We start from the raw sequence: 20260 nt of genomic DNA, 5'->3' as shown, positions 1-20260 counted from the left end.
GCCTCAAGACTGCGCCATTCAGGAGCGCTTGTTTGTTACAACACCTGGGGGGTCCAGGATTGTGCCCGTTTTTGTTGTCTTAACCCTTAATGCGCAGGAGCGCCTTGAGGGTGTTTAGAGGACCAGGATTTTGTTTTGGGGTGCTGTGTTTTCGGTTTCCCACCGCGCAGGAGCGCTTGGGAAACTACTTAGCCTGTACTTCTGGTTTCCTTATCAGGGGTACCACAGGCTGACTGCTTCTAGCATTCAGCTACACGCGCAGGAGCGCTTTCATTTGTTATAGCTTGGGTAATACCGCGCAGGAGCGCTTTCTTTAGTTTGTTCTGACCCTACACGCGCAGGAGCGCCTTCTCTTCGCTATTCCTTTCCGGAGCTGTTCTCATCTGGAGGCACTTCTTCCCGGGAGCATCGGTGAGTGCTCCAGGGGTGACAATTCCGGTGTGTGTGTGGGGGGGTGGTTCCTGTTCGGGTCTGCTCAGTCTCTGATCTCTCTTCTTTGGTTTCCAGCTGACACCGGAACGCCCCGCCAGCTCCACGCCATCTTTTTAACCTACACCCTGGCTCCCATCCCTGCGTCCATCTCATCCCTGCTGGGTATTGTCTTCCACGAGGGTCAGGTGGGTACAGGGACGGGTGCTCTTGTCGTCTCTGCGGAATCGCACCACAAGCAAAGGTAAGACTTGTGGGGCGCCTGACAGAACCGAAGCCCACGGTAACCATTCCGCCCAGACGACATGGGCGACCCGGAGGTCACTCTGCAAGACATCGCAGTCATGCTGGCTGCCATGCAAACAGAGAACCTCGCCTTACGCCAGGACATAACGGCCCTACAGGGCCAAATGGCAGCCGGGGTCACTAATCCTTGGGGTACCACTCCCAACCCCAGAGTTAGACAAGACGGCCTGTTGAGACAACCAACGTTCACCTTTGGGGGGCCCTCCGACGCTACCAACCAAGACACAGCCATCCAGGTTGTCACTCCCATCCTGTGCAGTTGGCACCACCCGAACACTTCTATGGCGATAGCACTAAGTACGGAATTTTCATACATCAGTGTCAACTGCATTTCATGGCTAGGATCGCGGCTTTTCCCGATGATGCTTCCAAGGTCGCCTACATACTGTCGTACATGGGCGGGGATGCTGCTCAGTGGTCCATTTCCTTGGTGGAGAATGACGATCCCATGCTGAACCACCTGCCAACGTTTAAGGAAACCATGCGGCGTATGTTCGCTCGCCATACTTTCGTGCAGGCCGCAGACGAGTTGCTCAGCCTCAAACAAGGCAATCAGGATTTGCTCCATTATATCACCATGTTCAACAGGCTGGTCATCGAGGCCCACTGGCCAGAGGACAAGAAGGTATCCGTGTTCTGTCGGGGGTTACGGGATGACCTGAAGGACCTCATCTCGCAGTATCCCGATCCGCCCGAAGCTATAGGCCCTTTTATTGACATGGTGGTGAAAATGAACTTCCGACTACAGGAAAGAAAGACCGACAGGGGAAAAGGCAACGACAACCGTCTCCTGCCAATCGGGGACAAGGGCGTCGAGAAAGCCAAGGAGGAACCTGCTCCCCAGGGAGAAGCGTCCGAACCCATGCAGATCGGAGGCATAAGAGGACCCCTGACCAGTCAAGAAAGGGAAAAAAGAGGAAGCAGAACCAGTGCCTGTATTGCGGCAAAAGCGGCCACTTCATGAGGGAATGCCCTGCTAAGCCCTCCAAACCGCGAGGTAGAAGGCCGTACGCGTTGCCCATCAGGAATCAATCAATCAATCAATCAATCAAGTCATTTGTATAGCGCACTACTCACCCGTAGGGTCTCAAGGCGCTGGGAGGGGGGGGGTGCCGTTACTGCTCGAACAGCCAGGTCTTGAGCTTCTTCCTGAAGGAGAGGTGGTCTTGGGTCAGGCGCAGGTCGGACGGGAGTGAGTTCCAGGTCTTGGCAGCCAGGTGGGAGAAGGACCTTCCTCCTGTTGTCGCTCTTCGGATGCGGGGGACGGCGGCGAGGGCGTGGCTGGTTGATCTGAGGAGGCGCGTGGGAGTGTAGAAGTTGATCCTGTTGTTGAGGTAGCTCGGGCCTTGGTCGTGTAGGGCTTTGTGCGCGTGGGTGAGGAGGCGGAAGGTGATCCTCTTGTTGACCGGGAGCCAGTGCAGGTCTCTCAGGTGTCCGGAGATGTGGCTGTTTCGTGGGATGTCGAGGATGAGTCTGGCTGAGGCGTTCTGGATCCGCTGGAGTCTCTTCTGGAGCTTGGCGGTGGTTCCGGCGTAGAGGGCGTTGCCGTAGTCCAGTCGGCTAGTGACGAGGGCCTGGGTGACAGTCTTCCTGGTCTCGGTGGGGATCCACCGGAAGATCTTCCGTAGCATGCGCAGGATGTTGAAGCATGACGAGGAGACGGCGTTGACTTGTCTGGTCATGGAGAGGGAGGAGTCCAGGATGAAGCCCAGGTTGCGTGCGTGGTCCGTCGGTATGGGTGCGGTGCCCAGGGCGGGGGGCCACCAGGAGTCGTCCCAGGCGGAGGGCGAGGAGCCCAGGATGAGGACCTCCGTCTTGTCTGCGTTCAGTTTCAGGCGGCTGGTCGTCATCCATTCGGCTACCTCTCTCATCCCTTCGTGCAGGTTGGCTCTGGCGGCGTCGGGGTCGTTGGTCAGGGAGAGGATCAGCTGGGTGTCATCGGCGTAGGAGATGATGTTCAGGTTGTGTTGGCGTGCGATGGTCGCGAGGGGGCTCATGTAGACGTTGAAGAGGGTTGGGCTCAGCGAGGATCCCTGGGGTACGCCGCAGATGACTTCGGTGGCCTCTGACTTGTACGGTGGTAGACGGACTCTCTGCGTTCTTCCGTCGAGGAAGGAGGTGATCCATTCCAGTGCCTTGTCCTGGATTCCGATGTTGCCGAGGCGCTGTACTAGGGTGCGGTGGCAGACAGTGTCGAAAGCCGCGGAGAGGTCCAGGAGGATGAGGGCCGCTGTTTCCCCGTTGTCCATCAGAGTCCGAAGGTCATCGGTGGCGGCGATGAGGGCGGTCTCGGTGCTGTGGTTCGCTCGGAAGCCAGACTGTGAGGGGTCGAGGGATCCATTCGTCTCGAGGAAGGCGGCCAGTTGTTTGTTGACGGTCTTCTCGATGACTTTGGCCGGGAGCGGGAGGAGCGAGATGGGACGGTAGTTCTTGAGGTCGGTGGGGTCTGCTGTGGGTTTCTTGAGAAGGGCGCTGAGTTCGGCGTGCTTCCAGCTCTCCGGGAAGGTGGCGGTGCTGAAGGAGGTGTTGATGATGTCCCGCAGGTGGGGTGCGATGACAGCGTCGGCCTTGTTGAAGACGTGGTGAGGGCAGGGGTCGGTCGGAGATCCGGAGTGGATGGAGTTCATTGTGCGGATGGTGTCTTCGGTGCTGATCGGAGTCCAGGTGCGGAGGGTGGTGGTGGGTGGCGTTGTTGCGGTTGTGGCTTCCGTTGGTTGGTTGCTGAAGCTGTTGTGTATGTCCGCGATCTTGTTGTGGACAAGACGGGAAATGAGATAACCCAGTAGACACGGGGGTCCGTCCTCTGGGTTCTTTGTCTTGTACAACTGCGATCCCTGTGGTATACGACGGTAGTCAACACGTCGGCATGGACGTGTCCTTACGGAATCTGGCGGGCATAACCTGGGTGGTGACCGCCATGTTGGACTCCGGAGCGACAGGCTGCTTCATTGATACAGCGTATTCCCGCGCCTTGGGCATCGACACAGTGGCGAAGGCCCAACCCGAACCCGTCAAGGCTGTTGATGGAACGGACCTAACTTCCGGCCCTATCCGACACCGAACAGAGACCATGACGATGTCCTTTTCAAACAACCACACCGAGTCCGTTAGTTTTGACGTCATAGACACCCCTCAATTTAAGGTGATCTTGGGTTTGCCGTGGTTGGTGAAGCACAACCCCCGCATCGATTGGGTGACCAGAACCATCCACCTCGAATCGGAGCACTGCTGCAGCACCTGTTACGCAAAGGTTGACCTGTTAGGCCCTCGTTTCGTACAGGCGCACTCGTTGCCTGTAGTAGGCATGGGAATGGTTTCCCAAGGAACCATCCCGAAGGAATATCTGGACCTAGCGGAAGTGTTTGATAAGAAGGGAGCCAACACTCTGCCACCCCACCGGTCATTCGACTGCCGCATCGACCTGATTCCAGGCTCCACGTTGCCATGCAGCAGGATATACTCGCTCACGGAAAAGGAGAACATCCACCTCCGCTCCTATCTGGACGAATACCTGGAAAACGGGTTTATTCGTCACTCCAGGTCTCCGGTTTCCTCTCCTCTTTTCTTCGTGTCGAAGAAGGAAGGGGATCTGAGGACCTGTATAGACTTTCGTGCGATGAATACCATCACTGTAAAAAACCGGTACCCGCTACCGTTGATTTCCAATCTCTTGGACCAGGTCAAGAACGCCACCATCTACACTAAACTGGATCTTTGGGGGGCTTACCACCTTGTCAGAGTCCGGAAGGGCGACGAATGGAAGACCGCCTTCCGGACGAAGTTCGGCCTGTTAGAATACCAGGTCATGCCTTTCGGACTCTGCAACGCCCCCGCCGCATTCCAGTTCGTCATTGATGAAGTGTTGAGAGACTTCATCGACGTCTTTTGTATCGTCTACATTGACGACATCCTGATTTACTCCCAGACCACAGAAGAGCACGTACAGCACGTGCGTTCCGTCCTGCAGCAATTGGAGAAACACCGTCTGTACGTAAAGTTGGAGAAGAGCATGTTTCACGTCACATCAGTTGAGTTCCTGGGGCACATCATCACTCCGGCAGGCATCCACATGGACAACAAAAAGGTGGAAGCCATCCTGTCTTGGCCTACGCCGGAGTCCGTGAAAGGCGTCCAACGGTTCCTCGGTTTTTCCAACGATTATCGTCGTTTTATCACCGGATTCTCCGAGATGGTGGCTCCCATCACGCGCTTGCTGCGCAAGGGAGTTCATTTTGGTTGGGACCAAAAAGCAGACAACGCCTTCCAGGAACTAAAGAGACGTTTTACCGTGGCCCCGGTTCTGGTGCACCCCGACACCGAACAGCCCTTCATAGTAGAGGCAGATGCCTCTAGGGACGCCATTGGCGGTGTGCTCTCACAACGGAACATCGAGACGGGCCACCTGCATCCCGTGGCCTATTACTCCAAAAAACTCCAACCCGCTGAACGCAACTACACCGTGTCTGATCGGGAACTCCTAGCCATCAAGACCGCGTTTGAGGAATGGCGGCACTTTCTGAAGGACTCAAAACAAAAGGTGACCATCTACACCGACCACAGAAACCTGCAGTTTCTACGATCAGCGCGTGCCCTCACAGCCCGACAGCTCCGATGGACCCTATTCTTTAATGATTATGACTTTGTGATCACGTTCAGGCCAGGGAAAGACAACGCCAAAGCAGATGCGCTGTCGCGGCTGGCTGAATCCGAAGAAGACGCCGAAGACCACGAGCCTGTCTCCATCTTACCTGAGAAACACTTCCAGGGCATAGTCGCCTCTATGGATTCCGGAGGCCAGGCAGAACCAGACCAGAAACGGTCCAATCCCGTTGTCCCGACAGGGGACGAAGAAGGTGGGACAAGTGGGAGCGGTTCAGGGTGCATAGGAGACCAGAAACATCTGCCCGGGGTACCCGAACAGAAGAAGGCCCTTTACTCGTGTCACGATCATGTCCTCTCCGGCCATCCTGGTTACCACAAAACGCTTGATCTTGTGCGAAGGCTGTATTGGTGGCCAACGATGGCGATTGACACAAAGACACACGTGAAGAACTGCGCTGTTTGCCTGCTCGGCAAGAACAGATCCGAACCATCGGTTGGCCTTTTGCAGTCCATTCCTGTGCCTCCTTTTCCATGGCATACCATCTCCATGGATTTCGTGGTTGAACTCCCGCTCACCAAGACAGGTCACACCACGGTTCTCACTATAGTAGACCACCTCACCAAGATGGCGCATTTCGTTCCCTTGACGAAGATGCCCACGGCGGCCGACCTGGCCTTGATCTTCACACAGGAGGTGGTTCGTCTCCATGGCATCCCGTCTGTGGTCATAACGGACAGGGGATCGCAATTCGTGTCCCGTTTCTGGAAGGAGGTATGCAGGATACTCGAAATGGACGTACGTCTCTCCTCAGCGTATCACCCCCAGACCGATGGGCAAGCCGAAAGAACAAATCACACCTTGGAACAGTACCTCCGCTGTCTGCTGCTCACAGTCGAGAAGGAATGGTCCGAAGTGCTATGGATGGCAGAGTATGCGTACAACAACAGCAAGCATTCGGCCATCGGCATGTCCCCTTTCTTTTGCCTCCATGGGCGTCATCCCCGCACGTCGGCATGGGAGAAGCCTCAAGATAGCCACCTGCCCACCGTGCGATCTTACCATGAGACACTACGCGAACTCTGGCAACAGGCTCGGTTCGAGCTGGCCAAGGCGAAGGACACCTACAAGGAGCATCCTGACGCTCACAGACAAAAAGAACCCGCGTATCGCTCAGGAGATAGCGTGTGGCTTTCTATTCGGCACCTGAATGTGCATGGGCCCAAGAAGCTGTTGCCTCGTTTTGTGGGTCCCTTTGTTATTGAGAAGGTTATCAACCCTGTGGCCATGAAACTATCGCTTCCTCCGCACATGAAGATCCATCCTGTCTTCCATGTCTCCCTTCTGCGGGCGGTCCTGTCTGGCGGCTCCCTTCCGTCTCCCCCTTCTCCGGTGGTGGTGGAGGGCCATATTGAGTATGAGGTCAGGGCTATCTTGGGGTCCCGTCGTACCAAGGGCAAGCTGTACTACCTTGTGGACTGGAAGGGGTACGGTCCCGATGAGCGGTCCTGGGAGCCCCTGTCCCATGTGCGCCATGCTCCTGTTCTGGTTCGGGCGTTCCATCTGAGTCATCCCCTGTGTCCTCGCCCTGTCTCTCTTTTCTGACTCCGGGGGAGGCTTGGGGGGGTTCTGTTCTGGGGGGGTACTGTCACGGCTCGCGGCATTGCCGCGGCCGGCCAATCCCGCAAACACACACGGGAGCCGGGATACTCACTTCCGGCCGGAAGTAGAGTTCCCGGTCTAGTCCGGGCAGCGACCTGGGAGCACAGAAGCACTTCCGGGGGAAACGCTTAAACAGCGCGTTTCCCGCCGGCTCTGTGCTTCGGATTCCTCCCGGACTCCTGCCTGCCGAGACCTGCCTGACGAGCCGCGCTGGAACGCTGCTCAGCTGACGACTCTGCAACGCCCGTAGGACACCTCATCTGCTCGGCTGATACCAAGGAGGCAAGACGCGCTGAGCGTTCTCCTTGCCTCAAGACTGCGCCATTCAGGAGCGCTTGTTTGTTACAACACCTGGGGGGGCCAGGATTGTGCCCGTTTTTGTTCTCTTAACCCTTAATGCACAGGAGCGCCTTGAGGGTGTTTAGAGGACCAGAATTTTGTTTTGGGGTGCTGTGTTTTCGGTTTCCCACCGCGCAGGAGCGCTTGGGAAACTACTTAGCCTGTACTTCTGGTTTCCTTATCAGGGGTACCACAGGCTGACTGCTTCTAGCATTCAGCTACACGCGCAGGAGCGCTTTCATTTGTTATAGCTTGGGTAATACCGCGCAGGAGCGCTTTCTTTAGTTTGTTCTGACCCTACACGCGCAGGAGCGCCTTCTCTTCGCTATTCCTTTCCGGAGCTGTTCTCATCTGGAGGCACTTCTTCCCGGGAGCATCGGTGAGTCCTCCAGGGGTGACAATTCCGGTGTGTGTGTGGGGGGGTGGTTCCTGTTCGGGTCTGCTCAGTCTCTGATCTCTCTTCTTTGGTTTCCAGCTGACACCGGAACGCCCCGCCAGCTCCACGCCATCTTTTTAACCTACACCCTGGCTCCCATCCCTGCGTCCATCTCATCCCTGCTGGGTATTGTCTTCCACGAGGGTCAGGTGGGTACAGGGACGGGTGCTCTTGTCGTCTCTGCGGAATCGCACCACAAGCAAAGGTAAGACTTGTGGGGCGCCTGACATGATGTGAGTAAAACATTCAGCAGCTGCATGAGTGATGGATCAAAAATGGCCAAAACGTAACTCCTCAAAGACTGAAGTCATCTTGTTTGGCAACACTCCGACTTTTTGGTCCCCCAAGTGGTGGCCGGCGGACCTAGGTACTCTTCCAAAAGTGAAACCGACCCAGAAGGTAAAAAAATCTCGGGGTCATGATCGACGACCGACTGACATATAAAGAGCAGGTGAACAAAGCCATATCTGCTTCCTTCTTCACCTTGCATATGGTGAAGACAATTGTCCAATTTTTACCCTTTGCACGCTAAAGACAATTGTTATTGCACTAGTGCTATCAAGAATAGACTACTGAAATGGGCTATACCAAAATTTGCCTAAAAAAATCTTTGAACAAATTGCAAATTTTGCAAAACTCAGCGGCTTGTATGCGTCAGCCTCTTCAATAGTTTGCATTGGCTGCCTGCAAGAAAGTGGATAGACATTAAGGGACTCTGCACACCCTATAAGGCACGCCACAGCCTTGGCACTGGTTACCTTAAACACAGGTTCAGATGGTACCATCGGGAAGGACCCTTCGTTCCAGTTCTGTTAAGGACTTGGTAGTCCCCACTCACAGACTGGCCACTTGGGGTGACATGGGCATTGTCCTATGTACAGCTCAAAACTGGAACCGCAGGCCCCTGGAGTTAAAATTGGCCACCTCGGGCGTGGTCTCACTGCAAATGGGGGTGAGACGCACGCCGTTCGAGAACCGGGTCGCCGCCGCTATCATCAGCAATTTTCAGCACTACAACGGCGCTAAAAGTGCTCAGGCGGGGAGCGCACTGCTAGCGGAGTGGCTCGTGTGCCTTCTGCAGAGCTTGGGGCACCCCGGTGGAGACGAACGGAGGAGGTTTGGGCTGGGTGAGACGAGCGGCCTGGTCACAGACGGAACGCCCACCATCTTAGCTGTCCGGACTCTGAGTACCTGCCCCCATTCCCCTTGGTGGCGCTCGGAGGCGGCGGAAAAACCCCACAGCCCCTGGGAGGTCTGAACGAGAATTGACGGGGATTAGGCACTGCAGGCTCTCAGCCATCCCTACCCAGGCTCTGCACCTCAAGACGCCACAAGAGACACCCACCATTTTAGATACCTGGACTTTGCGGATCTGCACCAGAGTCTCCTGAAAGAGCGGTGGTGAGGTCCCGCACGACGGTGGTCGTGCCCTCTCTTGGCCACTTACTGGAAGGAAGTCCTCAGCCACATTAAACGGGTGATAGGATACCCATTGGCTGAAAACCCACATACGATTGTTCTGGGCCTCAGGCCGGGGAACCTACGAGCTAAGACTCGCCGTGATCGGCATCTCAGTCTCCACATGCTTGGAGCTGCTAAGCAGACCATAGCCCGCTATTGGAAAAAGGCAGAAACGCCCTCAATAAATGTGTGGTTCATCCGCCTGTGGCATACAGTGGCAATGGAGTTGCTCACAGCGCAGCTACAGTATCGAGACACCAAATTTACGAAAATGTGGAAGCAACTGATAGGATCAACTGGGATGAATAGACAACGTTAGGTTGCAGCCACCGAGGTTGCGGGCTTTGCGCCTTTTTGACGATGCTGTTCACCTAACCGATCCAGATAGATTTTGGAATCCCACTGATTGATCACCCTACACTGTATCCTTGCGTATCCAACATGACTTGGACTTTGCCCCTCTTGCCACCCAGTCTACTACTGCTACCCCCCACATAGTCGTGACTGTAGCTAGAGATATTAAGTGTCATAACTGCAGCTGCGCCCCCAGCATTGCGAGATATTCCAGGTATACTGGCACACCGCCATCGCACCACCTCTCCTTTCCTACAGTCCCCTGCCCTCTTGTCTTTCTATTGGTTTTTATTACGGTTATATTGTCAGGCAGTTTTACTGGTGACGCCCGTAGATAGTCAAGGCTTGGCTCCTGGAAGACGAGATCTGAAGTGAAAGCACGTAACTCCGCGCCCTGGCGACTTGAATATTGCCACAGGACAATTGTAACTCTACGAAGCATGTGCCAGAAATGTATTTATACAACGTTGCTTTCGGATAGCATTGTAAATCACTGTAATGCGCATTATCCTTGAATCTCACTAACTAGGCCTGCAGAGCCAGCAGTGCTGGATTTAATGTACAGGCCACGGTATTTCAATTTGACCTTTTTTTTGTATCATTACAGGGCGCTCGCCAATTGTAACTTTGATCAGCGCGCTAAAGTTTCTTATTAATGCCAATAAAAACGTGTTGAAACAAAAATGGCCACCTCAGGTTCAAGAAAGTCATTTAAATTTGGCATTTTGGGCAGGACTAGCATCTGCTGTAATTCTGGTCCCAGTCACCTGTCATGAGTAGCGCCAAGATGTCCCAGGGCAAACATTTGCGCTCTATAAATAATAAGTCAAATCAAATTCCTAAATGGTTTCACTTGTAAAAGTAGGTAAACATCCACCAATCACTGTTCTTTGTAGGCCTTAAACATAAAAAGCACGATCAAGTACATTTTCAAGGAGGACGCACACACAATATTAAATGGGCAGTAAGGGCCCTTCAAAGGGAAAATGATATTTCTGCACAAAGAAACAAGCTTCTACATATGTTACATATATGACGGTCTCTATAAAACTACAATTGGCATATCTGTCAAGGAGTCCTCCCGATGTGAGAATTCAAAAACGTCATATGTTTGCTTCAAGGCTAGAAGTACATGTCTACCTGTTCCCCTTTGCCTTTGGTGAATTAGACCCAAGATTACAGAAAATAAAAAATATATAATAATTGCAGAACTCTCAAATGTTTTTCACAGCTTTGAATATCGCTCACAATCCAGCAATACCAAGTCTTTGGACGGATTTGAAAAAAAGTTATTCATTTATCCATGAATTTGTATGTCAACATTTTCACAGATATGTGATTATTGTGCTATGATTTGCCTAGATATGCTGGGCACACATACGATTTTAATGGTTCACTTCCTCTGAAGGTTACAAACGTACAAAACTTTTTTTTCTAGTGTTGCGTAAACAGCAGTTAAATGGAAAGTAAAGTGCATTCTTGAAGTAGGCGTTTTACAATTATTGCCCAGGAGAGAAAAGTTCTGATAATACACAGATAATAACAGTGACACGCGACAACGAAAGGAGGAGTACTGCGACAGGCGCCAGAACGGCTACCACATGAGAGACAACCAAGGACAGAAAGCAGAGGAGAAGTTATAGGCAGAGCCAATTGAATTAGGCGGCAGGAGAGGGCTAAATTATGTGGCAGGGTTGAGCAAATTGTGTGGCAAGAAAAACTAAATTATGCACCATAATGCAGCAAATTTTGACCTAGTATTACTTCATTATTTCATCATTTTTAAACTTAGTAACACTCTGTGGGCATAGTTGTACCTCATTAGTACCAGTTTAACATCCAAATATCACAACAGAGCAAAAGAAAAGGATCAGTCCAGCTTTGCAAAGGGCCTTCCACTGTGCGGTAACACTTTTCTTTGCATTTTTAGAAACTTTTCAACAGTTTGAGCTAGAAACAAAAACATTTTTGTCAAAATCTGCAGCAGATAATGGATTATGTCGCAAGTGCGGCAAATCTATAATTGTGCGAAAATCACTGCAGCCACACAATTGCATAATTCCATTGGCCCTGGTTATAGGAGAGAAAGATAAGCAGTGACAGGAGGGAATGGAATGACAATAGAAAAGTGAATATATACTGTAGTGGGGCAGTGACAGAAGAGGGTGGATCGTGAAGGACTACAGAGTTAAAAGCCAGTATGGGCAGTGACAGAGACATGTTGTGTAACGAAGAGATGAGCAGTGATTGGAGAGGGGGCATGGGAAGTGAAAGGAGAGAGGACAACACGCAAGAGCTATAGAAGAGGACAAAGATTGAGTGACCTCAGTATGAACAGATTTTTAAATGCTGGAGTTCCTTTCTGTTAGATAGGGGGGAAACAAAAAAAATCAAATATGAACTTTCCTATCTAGAGCAGAGTTTCAAAATCAAACAAAGAGTGCACTTACTAGAAACAGCAGTGAAAGCAAAGGGATTCGAAAAACTGTTTCTTCGCAATGACTGTTGCTTCATTACAGAAAGTGTTGTCCGGTGAAAGTGCAGAAATGCAGTGTCGGGATTGGGACATACAGTCGAGGGATGCTTATCGTCAAGATACTGAGGGGTGCAGAAGTTCGTAGGGAGCCTGTTATTTGAATGGGATTTATAGGACGAGTTCCATAGGGTCAGAGGTTGAAGGGGTGGAGGAAGATGGGGAAGGTGTCATGTAAATAAATTAACAATGGAGACAATGTTTTCAAACCACTGTATTCTGACGATTTAACTATATATTGTTTTATATATAAGTAATCAAGACCGTAGGAATCAGGATGCCTGAGGTTATTTCATAAACGCCTAGGACAGGAGCTCTGCATTGGAATCCATCACTTACGTCGGGGGCACTCTGTGTGCATCACCAAAATAATATGCACAGAGAGTACTTTGAGGAGGGACTCGTCAATAGATTGGTGGCTATAAAGTGGCAATGTTTTGGAGGAAAAGAAGAAAAGAGAAGCTCTTAGCTTGTGACGGATAATGAGAGGATAGAAACAGACTAAAAGGACACAATAAGAGACGTAAATTAAAGGAACCAACAGATTAAAAAGAAAGCTGTGAATGGGGATCTAAGCAAAGTAAGGAGAATGGGTGAAAGAATGAAAGAAAAAATAAAGGAATACAAAGAAAGAATGCACTAGGACGTTATGTGTATGATCGCACTCAGAAAACAAGAATAGACCAGATTCTCGAATGAGGAATGAAAGAAACACTGCCTACAATTACACTACATGGACAATGAAAATAAACATGAAGAGCAGTCAATCCAATGCCTCAAAAGCAGAACCATAAGCCAGTGGGTCCTATTACTATTCTATTTACTAGAATCAAAGCAGCCAACTACCCCAATAAATACACGCCAGCCCTCTGGACACAGGCTGGGGAACCCTGGCATATGACTTACCTCCTGTCTCTCAAATCAGGGTCTTACAGTCCCGGTAGACTCTTCACTGCTTTCGACCCTAAAAGTACTTCAAAAACAGAAGGCAAGGATAACCAATGGGGAAGCTACTTTAAAGCGCCTGAGAGGCCGGGCGGTACTGGGCGGGACCTCGGTTACGCACCGCCCCATGACGCCTCAATTGGTTACAAAACCAAAACACTGTTCAGGAAATGACGTCAAACTCGTACCGGTAGTGATCACTATTCTCCACTGACGTTACACAGGAAGTGATAGCCTCAGCCGTCGTAGGCCCGCAGGTCGAAGCTACGCGCAGTCTCTGTGTAGAGAGAGTGATACATTAGTGTTCGTGGAGGGCAGGGCTGTCTGACACAAAGAAGCGGGGGAGAGCCCCTCTCATACCGGACCGAACGCTTCGATGCAGGGGCGCGGGCCAGCGAAGCCTAAGCAGTCGGGACGGGAGGGAGAGCAGGTTTCCGCTCACATACCTTAGGCTTTCTGTGCTGATTGAACACGCAGGTTTCAGTATCCTGGGATTTTATTTATGCAACTTTATATAGCGCGGACTTTACCCGAAGGTGTCAGAGCGCTTCACAAAAGGACCAATAGTGATATACAGGAACAAAATACAAAAGCGAACAAAGTTACAAGATTGTTTGTTTGCCAAAAATAGTTCTGTAAAGGAACAACAACCGCAGCGCCTGCCTCACCTTTCACTTGCTCGTTCAGTCACGTTATTCGTATCGCGCACCTTTAACGTTTTGCGACTCGGCACCCTTACATCCTCGTTCGCTCCACATCCAGGTACTGCAGCCACGGTGCCGCACACTGGCGCCCTCATTCAAGGCAGGGCGCAGCACGGTCTTGGAGGCGCTCCAACCAACTCGCACCAACCTATAGGTGTAGGCACGAAGGCACATTCTTCACAGTCGCTAAAGTTTCAGGGCAGCAGGTCAATGTTCAGGGTAAAGGTAACATTTAGAGACCCATCTGAGGTGGTAACTCAAAAATATAAAGCAGGGTAAAAAGCCAGCTGTTAGTATAAACCGGTTTAAGTTAGCTGATTTGTATAGTGCTTCGCCATAGTAATCAAACATCCACACGTTGCTGTACTGCTTTAATGATTAATTAAAGTAGCAAACGTATACACACTAAGGAGAATTCGACACCCAACATTAGCACCAGCTTTATCCATATTACCTAAAAGGATGCATGTCGGAGTAGAGGGAGAAGTGAGGCCAACCTTACTAGTCTTGCTAGGTTTCCCATGTGGGTTACTTCAACGGAACATGTTTCAGGGATTTCTTTGGACACAAGGTTGAGCACTTGGGAACTGTTATCCCTGATTTTAAACAAGAAACCCATCTAGCTTCTGACTAGCCCCGTTCCTTTCCCATAAAAAAGTTTTTTAACCCAGTTAGGAACATTGTCCAGGAATGCTTAGTCCATAAAGACATATTGGTAGAACTATCTCAAATGATTTTGCCTGCACGTACTAAAATGCACGGGAACCTTGTCCATTGATTCTGATGTACAAAAAGTGAATGTCTGCAACTATATGACCGCTTTCAATTTTTTAATTGTATGTGTCATGGATGTTTTGCAAGGGCTTTTTATAGTTTCCATTTTTCCCAATATGTTTTTCTGTTGCTATGTGTGTCAGCTTTTGAGAGCTTCTTCTTACCTTTCTTTATTTTCATAGAAGCCAGACTTATAAAATTACTGGTGGGGCCCAGATCACATCACCCAATTTTGAATATATATTGTTAAGGATTGCATGTGTGTGTGTCGGGCTTATCCACTTGTGAAATGTATGCCTTTCATATAATTGCCAAATCTCAGCTCTTACCCACTTTGCACACACTCTGCAACCTGTCCTTTCTTTTCACATGCTGCCCGCTCTTCTTTTTTTTTTTTTTTGCTCCATACTATATCTTCGCTTATTAAATAGCTCTACACAGACCACACCATAGAATTACACAGACCTCCCTATAAATACTGCACAATTTGCGCCACACGTAATATCATCCATTCCTCGCCACTTGCACATCTGTCATCATAGAGGTACGCTACATGGCTTGGTACTAAAGTACTCTTAAGAGTCGAGGTATGACTGAGACCTTGCTCCTCACTTGCGTCGCTCAAAAATGTTAACAGTTGGAACTCAAAGACTTGGAAGGCGTACTGTGCAGCACACAATGAAATCACATTCAAAACCTTTTGTAGGATGTTGACAGATTTGCCTGACTTCAGAATAAAACTCTGCAATGTGAAACAAAAAAATCAACTCAAAGCCAAGCAGCTTCTTTATCTTTTATTTTGATTTGTCTGCACAACTAAATATCTCTTGGAACAGTGACATTTCATATTGAAAGCATCAGTGCATTTATTGAAATGTACAGTCCTACATGAGGTTTGGTCCTGAAATGTCCGTATGGAATGCAGCTTTGATTTTACTAGTACGACTTTGAAAAATGATCTTTTAACAATTGCCATGATAGGCAGTGTAAGACACTCTTCTACTAAGGACAATAGCATACACATGTATGAATGAGTGAACAAGAGTGTCAAAGTGCTTGTGAGAAACTGGTTTGAGAACAGATAGAATGGGAAAGAGAAGGCTGTGTGAGAGAAAACTGATGTGTGAGTGAAAGGAGCGAAAAGGGTGTGCAAGAGCAGGGAGAGTAAGGTGAGAATTGCGGAGGAAAGGGAAGTTGGGATAGGTAAAAGTGTGAGAGATGACTAGTTGAAGGTGTAGTGTGGGAGAGAAGTGGATAAAAGGAGTGGAGGGCGTTTGGAGAAGATGGTTATGAGAAGGTGAGATTATAAGTTGTGTGAAACTCAAGTTAAAGATTGTGGCATTGTCTTGAAAGCCAGAACTATCTTCCAGTGTCACACATGAAAATAGGCCATTGGGATGCTACAACAAGTTAAAAAAAGATGTATATATATTTCAGGTTGCATTTTCAACCCTTATTCTTAGATGCAATCAAAGATTCATCAGTGAAGTGGTGAAAGAGTAAAGTTTGTATTTCATGTGCAGATGCTAGAATCCAGTGCTTCTAGGACGATAATCCCATTCTTTAACACAATGGTGCTTGATAAAATCCTTACTGATCACTACAGAAAGAGACTCCATGGTATATTGGTTCATGTGAAGAGTTCTTTTCAGAACTGGTTAGATCAACAATTTAATAAAATCTTTATCTATGTAGTTTCCATATGCACCAGAATCTATTAGGGTGGAAGTAGTGCAGCATCTTTCACATGATCATGAAACATGAGCTGGCATAAAATGATGCAAGGTTCTCTTAATTCGGCACAGTAATGGGACTCTGGTGTAAATGGATAATTTGCTTGAATTGTCACTCCAGTTAAGACCTTCTGTTACTAAGGCAGATGCACAGAACACTTATGGGTGACTTGTATCTTTGCCAAATGAAAGGCTTAAGGATCAGTCAGGTAACTTTAATATTCGTCAAATGATAAAGGACCTTGCTGGCTTCTTCCAATTTGCATTAGCTCAGGAGTGTCTGTCCATAGGATTTGTAAAGTGAGAAACTTCTACATTTCATAGAAGATTGACAGTGCCTTTTGGTCAACTCTTTTTCCCAGTCTGTTTTGCAACAGTTTATTAACTACTAAAGCTATTATCTCATAACAAATACAACGTTTAGGGCCAGACGTACGATGGTTTTTAGCATTCGCAAAAGATGAATTGTGCCGTTTGCGACTGCTGAAACCGCTGTCAACATGTTCCAACTCTATTTTGTGATACAGTAACTAATTACCGACTCGCAAAATAGTTTGTGAGTCGCTATTTGGAAGGGCCTGCCAAAGGCATCCTTTGACAATAGCGAGTCACGGCGGCATGTATGAATGCTTTGTGACCGGAATGTGGTTGTAAAACATTAATATTTTACTGACTCCGTGAAGGAGGTGGTAACTCATTTGCAAACGGGAAGGGGTCCCCAAGGGACCCTTTCCTCTTTGTGAATATGGACGCCAACTGTTTTTAAGAGCAGGCAGTGACTGCCTAGTCTCAAAAAATGAAAAGGTAGCTTCTCATTGTTATTTTTTAAATGCATCCCTTTTGCCTTTACAAAAAACGGGCTGCATTTCAATAACAAACATTACTTTACTTAAAAAGCAATCACAGACAGTGGTGTGCTGACCCCAACAGGCCACCATTACATATAGTGACAACATATTATTACATCTGCGTTTGTTTTTATTGTTTATGAAATAATCAACTTTGAAATGATGTACACTGTTATTATGAGGTAACAATCAGTTGTCTTCACAGTTCACTTGGGTGAATTATTCAGCATCACATCGATCGTCCTTTCTTTGTGCTTATGTTTTAGTGAGGCAACCTAGATGGGTAGTCTTTCTTCGATTATGGTAGTATTCTGCCTTGTTTCTAAATTAGTTTGACAGTTCGGTTTTCTATAATATAAGTGGTTTACATTAAGCCATTATTGGTATCTGGCTTTGATTCGATTTATCAGCATGTTATTATGCCTCATCCTTGGCATTACAACTCGATTTTCGGTCCCACTCGACGGTATTCATTTTTCTCATTATCAATAATATTCTTGAGTGTTGCAACAATTAATAGTTCAGCTTTGATATTTTTTAGATAACAGACTCAGTCAATATTCACATTCAATTCAGGTTGAGATGCGCGTTGAGTCCTCTTTCTATGCGCATGAACATATCACGTGATACGCGACGGAAATACTTTACTGTTGCTTCTTCCGTGTTGCAACGGAGGAGTTTTTGGAACATTGCTACCGGGCGCGAAACGCTGAATATACTATTCCGTTTTGAACTTGGTAAGGATCAGAGTTATTGTGCAAGTCATTTGGAAGACTAGATGCAATCATGAATAGGCATTCTAGCCTTTTAATTTCAGATTCTGGTATCTTTGCAGACACCTACGATCTGGGCTCGCTACCTGGCAGAGGCTGAGGATTTGTTTTCGCTACTACGATACTGTTGACTTTTTAGTCGGACTCTTTAAAAACATAGCGGTGAGTGCATTCCGTTATGCATCTTGATTACAAAGGTTGGCACTATGTTCATACGATAGCAGAACTACTTTTTTACACTAGGGTGCTCCACGGACTATCTCATATGACCTGTGTTCATTCATGTCTCTATTCCCCCCACATTTGGCGGCATCTCTATAAAGTTTCTTAACTCTTCATTGCAGAATTGTGAGAGAAAGGAACCTATTTGCTGATATCTTTTTCGGAAGCAATGTGCTGTCATACTCTACATTATTCAACATAGGACCTTCATTATGAGGTACTAGGAGGTTCATCTTTTACACATTTGATTGACTTTCATTCAGTTGAACAATTGACTTATGGTTTGACATTTGGATTTTTACAGTGGAATTTCTGAATTTCATCTGTGGTTCCGTGTAAGTTTACTTTAAGGATAAATCACTGTGGTGATGGTGTCTTTCACACGTGGAGTTTGAAATGTTTTTATTTATGTGGTACTAACATTGACTTTCTGCATCAAATGAATTTTGGTTATAGTTTGATTTTTTCTTGTTGTTCTTTCAGATAGACCCCTGACGAAGAGACTATGTCTCGAAATGCAGAGGGTTGGAATCGCACAATGTTTATAATTGATTGAATTATGTATTATTCACAAATTGAAATTGTACTATACATTTATGTGATATTCTTATGTACTTATCACTGTTATTTCGAGCTTTAAATGTAACAAAGACGCGGCGGTCCTCCCGATCGCACCGGACACATTTAAGTATCTGGGGGTACAGGTTTACCGTCACCTGGAGGACCAGATAGAGGGGAATGTCAGGAAGGCCGTGGCAGGGCTTTGGGCCTCCGTGGGGTTCTGGACGACGCTACCCTTATCCGTTGCGGGCAGAATTGCACTCTCCAAGATGGTAATGATCCCTAGACTACTATATTTCTTTGTGAATATTTCGGTGTTCTTACCGCAAGCCATCTTTGACGCCCTTAATTCTCTGCTAACTACTTTGATTTGGGGGACAGGCAGACGCCGGATAGGACTAAGAAAGCTGCAGCTGGGGACCTGAGCAGGCGGGATGGGAGCGCCAGATTTCCGGGGATATTACTATGCAGGCCAACTCCAGTGGCTTTCCTACTGGATAGCGGGACGGAAACTCCACGAAATAGGATACACGACAGACTGAAACGGGGGGAGCTCCATGCCCTACTCCTCCCTGGGAGCCGCATCCCAGCGGACTGCCACCCACTTCTCCACACGGCATTGAAGGTTTGGCGGAAGGCACTAGCATACACAAATGCGACAGCGCCGTATGCGCCCAATATTCCCCTACTGGGCATACCGACGCCGCAGGGCAGACTGACGGATAGAGCGCTGAGACCGTGGACTGACGCAGGCGAGGAAGTGGTAGGCGACTTGTTTCATGAGGACCATCTTCTTACACATGACGATTTCCTGCGGGCCACAGGAGCTCCCCCCAGAATGTACTTACTGCACGCCACAGTCACACACTATGTGCAGCACAGATGGGCGCCTCAACGTCTACCGCCCCCACAACACCAACTGGTATACTTACTGTATCTTATGGGAGCGGGAGGGCACTTAGTACGCTGGCTGTATGTGGGTGTTAGAGCACATGCTGCGATATCACTTGATACTCTTCGGAATACTTGGGCCCAAGATTTGAACCATGACATCTCGGACACGGAGTGGTCCGCAATGCTGGAGCATCCCAGGCGAGTCTCCCGCAATGTCCAGTTCCGATTTATCCAAGGGATGATATTACATAGAGCTTACCTGACCCCCGCTCGCCTACACAAAATGTTTCCTAGCTCCCCCCCTACCTGCCCACGTTGTGATGAGAGCGAGGACGGATTCCTTCACATGCTGTGGTCATGTCCTTGAATCCGTGATTACTGGATGGAAGTGTGCCGGACACTGAGGGCGGTTACGGCCCTCCCGCTACCGGAGGAGGCACAGTGCTGCCTCTTGGGGTTGCGCAGAAGGCCGAAAGAACTAAAGGCTCGGCTGAAACTATTGGATATGGCGCTGCTGCTTGCCCTTAGAACGCTCACCATGAGGTGGAAGTCGCGCAGGCCGCTTGATGCACACCTCTGGCACTCAGAAGTACTTAAGTGGGGACGGGTGGAGGGGACGATACTCAGGAGGGAGGAAGCAAGGGGCCTCAGGAAGTTCCCTATATCCTTGGAGTGGGAGGCTATGC

The 20260-nt window shown here is 48.9% G+C and overlaps 1 protein-coding gene across 1 annotated transcript in view; it reads right to left on the bottom strand.

Annotated features, from left to right (window-relative positions):
* ABHD5 (abhydrolase domain containing 5, lysophosphatidic acid acyltransferase) overlaps window positions 1-13163 on the bottom strand; it is a 200231-nt gene extending 187068 nt beyond the window's left edge. Inside the window, exon 1 of the mRNA XM_078663909.1 lies at window positions 13027-13163. The gene's annotated coding sequence lies outside the window, so the exon portion shown is untranslated. The remainder of the gene's footprint in view (window positions 1-13026) is intronic.
* Between the last annotated feature and the right edge of the window lie 7097 nt (window positions 13164-20260).

The sequence above is a fragment of the Lissotriton helveticus genome, chromosome 10 (assembly GCF_964261635.1).
Source record: "Lissotriton helveticus chromosome 10, aLisHel1.1, whole genome shotgun sequence".
NCBI lineage: Eukaryota > Metazoa > Chordata > Amphibia > Caudata > Salamandridae > Lissotriton > Lissotriton helveticus.
Note: the sequence above shows the minus strand (reverse complement) of the source record. Positions and strands in the feature narration are given on the sequence as shown.